Here is a 4,287-nt window from a genome sequence, read left to right as displayed (position 1 = left end):
ATTCGGAACCCATAAGCTCTTTCGTCTTATGCTCCCGGATATCGCGTTATGGCTCTCATAACGGCTATATGATAAGCTGTGTTGATGGTTCTGCTTCTCTCGCCGGCATAACTACGCTCATTCCCAAAGATTCGGAAGTCGCAGTCCTACTCTACACTTTGCCAATACAGTACCATCATAGTACATGTATTTCTTTACTTGAATCTGGGGATCACACCCAAATTCAAGTAACATGGCACGAAGAATATCAGCGAGTCCTCCTTCATATTCACTCAAGTGTGGAATCCATCACTTTCACGTTTCGTCCGTGACGTGAACTTGCCATTGTTGGTTGTAGAAATAGAAAGAATATAAGATTAGTAATAATGCATCATAATAGAGATAATAAAGAATTATCGCACTAAAAGCTATGATTGTTGTATTCTCAATTGAATATACACCATATTTTTAGAGAATTCTTTACTAGTCCTATTTGACTCCTAATGTTTTCGTCCCATTTACTAGGTTCCAACCTAAGGTCAAAGCTTTTGCTCTGATACCAATCGTGGCGACCCTGCATACCACCTGCATGTTGTAGTATGCCGGTCGTTGATATAACATTCGCGAAGTACCAATCCGCAAATATTACATCCCTCAGAGTAGTACAACAGAACATAGCAGGTCCATAACTCATTCATACATTATTACAAACCATATATACATATCATCCTGGAGCTCCTCTTGGGTCCTGAGAGGGTTACTCCTAGGTTCGAGGTGAACCCAACTTAACTTACAATATAGAAGTTTCCTGAGATAAAACATTTATTCACTCGAGCAGCTAAGTATTAAGAGTTCGTGCTGCTCGGCTACTACTACTACTCGATACTTCTAGGCTTGGTCTCCTCCTGAAGCCTCCTCGAGCTCCGTAGACTATGAGGTAGTCTACGCCTTCAACACCTCCAGAGAGGTCACGGTTCTTCATAGCCGATGATGTCGGCTCCTTCAGGGTTGTCGTTGTCCTCCTCCAAATGGTTCAGACAGTCTAAGCAGGGGATTTAAGAGTGGTATGAGTACGAGCGTACTCAACAAGTTCATTTTAGAAAAGATGTGTTTAATGCACTAACTACGATACTGGCACCGAAAGTCCGATACCATGCAGGTTTTGATAACCATTTCTTCAAAAGGTAGTTTTTATTCGTAAGAACTATGTCCGTCGGCCTTCACCGGTTTACTAGAACTTCATGGAGTTCCTTTCCGGCAGCGTTCGTAGCTCCAAATCCCGAACAAGGAGTGATCGGTCACGATTCGTTACACTCGCGAGGTGTGTTTCTTTACCCATAAGAGATCTTAACCTTGGTGCCAACCATGCAGCTTTCCCGTCCACACTTCCTTTGGTGTGAGGCCCGGTATAAGGTCCTAGCCGCTCATATTCCTCTGCTACCTCGCACACCCACCCTTTGTTGCATACCCCGACCCTGGGTCCTCGTCGGTCCTCTTACACCAATTAAGGATGGACCCCGACCACGACAACAGTTTGGGACTCGTTAACCAAACTCCTTCGCCGGTAGCTGCAACCCATCATAGACCACTTACCGTGGGGAATTAGCACTACAAGAAAAGTTCCGATAGACAACGTCCCAAAATCGTCAACTAAGGGGCATTTTTCGTCGCCTATGGGCCTAACCCGACGATATGGGTTCCGTTGTCGAAACTGCGTCAGGCAAAGTCCAACGACGATTTTTCGGTCCGTCGCGCTTGGGCGCCCTTCCGCCACGGAAAATCGGACCGTTGCGGAAGTGTTTTCGGGAGCCCGTTGATCGCCGACGTCATGCAAACCGACACGTGGCGGACGCCGTTAACGCGGCTAGACCGGCGTTAACCGCACGAAACCCCGTGGTAGATGGTAGGCCCACACGAGGCCTCGCCACGTCTTAAGCGGGCCGGGCCAGCATGACATAGTTTGACCGGTCAACTATATAGCTAGGCTGGTCCATTAGTTAAGTGGGCCGGCCTAACCTCTAAGGTTGATCGGTCAAAACTTAAATGGGCCGGCCCATTTAACATGTGGGGTCCACCTTACGAGCAATCGGGCCGGCCAAGAAGCAAGTGGGCCGGGCCAAAAACACAGTGGGTCCCACTTTCATGTTAGAGGGCCGACCCATTTAGTGTGTGGGGTCCACCGTAGCAAGTGGGCGCCCAACAAGCTAGTGGGCGGGCCAAAAACACAGGTGGGTCCCACTTTCCAGCTAAAGGATCGGCCCATTAAGTTTGCGGGTCCACCCATATAGCAAGTGGGCCGGCCCAACAAAATAGTGGGCGGGCCAAAACACAGGTGGGTCCCACTTTCTCGTTAAAGGGCGGCCCATTTAGTGTGTGGGGCCCACCATATAGCAAGTGGGTCGGCCCACCAAGATAGTGGGCCGGCCAAAAACACAGGTGGGTCCCACATTCCCGTTAATAGGCCGACCCATTTGGTATGTGGGGTCCACCATATAGAAAGTGGGCCGCCCAACAAGATAGTGGGCCGGGCCAAAACACAGGGTCCCACCTTCCTATTAAGGGTCGCCCATCTGGTGTGTGGGTCCACCATATAGAAAGTGGCCGACCCATTTGGTATGTGGGGTCCACCATATAGAAAGTGGGCCGCCCAACAAGATAGTGGGCCGGGCCAAAAACATGGTGGGTCCCACCTTCCTATTAAAGGGCCGGCCCATTTACCATGTGGGACCACCATCATGGAGGCACAGATGGGCCGGCCCAATAAGCATGTGGAGCCCATTATCGTGTAATCGGGCCGGCCTACTAAAGAAGTGGGCCTGGCCCAAAATGAAAGTGGGTCCCACACTACCGTAAGTGGGCCTGACCCAATCTGTTGTAGGGCCCTACTTGTTTGACTAGTCAACTTGCATTAAATTTCATGAGCCTAAAATCTGATTTCAATGATACACACAATTACATACACAAATAAAACAAATAGGAAAATTACAAGGCAATTAATGTGCCCAAATAAAAAAATTACATAGAATCATTGAGGACTTCTATTAGCATCATCAATAACACGTTGACATTTGGCAATCGCCTTGATTGAATCTTGTGTACTCTTTGTCAACATATCGGCTACGAGATCTTAAAGCAGACAATACCATGTCTTTTATAAAGTACAGACCTTGAGATATTTACTCGTTCGATGAAAGAAATGGTCTAGGTTGACGGCTATGAGAAGATGCATCGAAGAAAGATCGAACTTTTTGTGGGCCTCACTTCTAATGAAGATTGCTTCATCACAACTGCATTCTGATAATAATGCAAAAGAGTTAAACGATGAACTATGCAAACATTTATTATGCAATGTAGATATAAGATAATAACAAGTTGCATAAATAAGACAATGTATGGAACTTGTACTAAGCACAAACTTACATCATAATGTTGCACAGGGGTCGCTACGTATCCTTTTTTGGCGACTATCTTCTAATGATGACTCAGCTTCATTAAAACCGCATTCGGTAACATTGTAAACATAGTTACAACAATTAACTATTCAAACATGTATTACGCAATGTAGAGATCGGATAACGACATGTAGCAGTAAATAAGCACAAGATAAGATAAGATGCATGTACTAAGCACATATCGGCTCACTGCAGTCCTTCTCTTGCGTGCACTAGTCGTGGTCAACATGCCTATCATTTTAGGTTCAGCCATCAAGTGAAATGCTAATCCTCCTGCTCCATTGTCCTTAATCCGTGTTTAGATATCACATTTAAGACCAAGTCACCGGTTTCAAATAACAAAAACTTGAGCTGCCAAATGAATAAGCCAATAGTTACCGGATATCGGATTAAAACCAACTAGATGTTGCTTTGCATGAGATACGAATTTCGGACATTCGGATTTAGAGTAGGGTAATGCCAAGGTTTTCCACATAAAGTAAACCGGCATTAAGAATGACCAAATGTCGAGGTTCAAATCACCTTCGAAGTTTCTCCAAGACAAGCATATCAAATAGGCGAGAAACATAGTAAAGCATGAATGGCATTGCTATGGCAGGGTTCCAAGTGTTAATCTCTTGCATAAGGAACAATGCATATAGGTTATAGATAATAACGGAAGTAAACTGCCAAAATTACCAACCACGAACTCAGATTCCAACCTTACCTAGCGTCCCCGCTGTTAATGTTGGATGTTCTAATAAGTGGTTCGCATGATCAATCCCAAGGAAAAATAACATTGACAAGTGATACGTCCAAAACGTATCTACTTTCCCGAACACTTTTGCTATTGTTTTGCCTCTAATTTGTGTATTTT

Source organism: Lolium rigidum, chromosome 7, assembly GCF_022539505.1.
Source record: "Lolium rigidum isolate FL_2022 chromosome 7, APGP_CSIRO_Lrig_0.1, whole genome shotgun sequence".
Lineage (NCBI taxonomy): Eukaryota > Viridiplantae > Streptophyta > Magnoliopsida > Poales > Poaceae > Lolium > Lolium rigidum.
The sequence above is the reverse complement of the archived record's forward strand: the minus strand, read 5'-3'. Positions refer to the sequence as shown.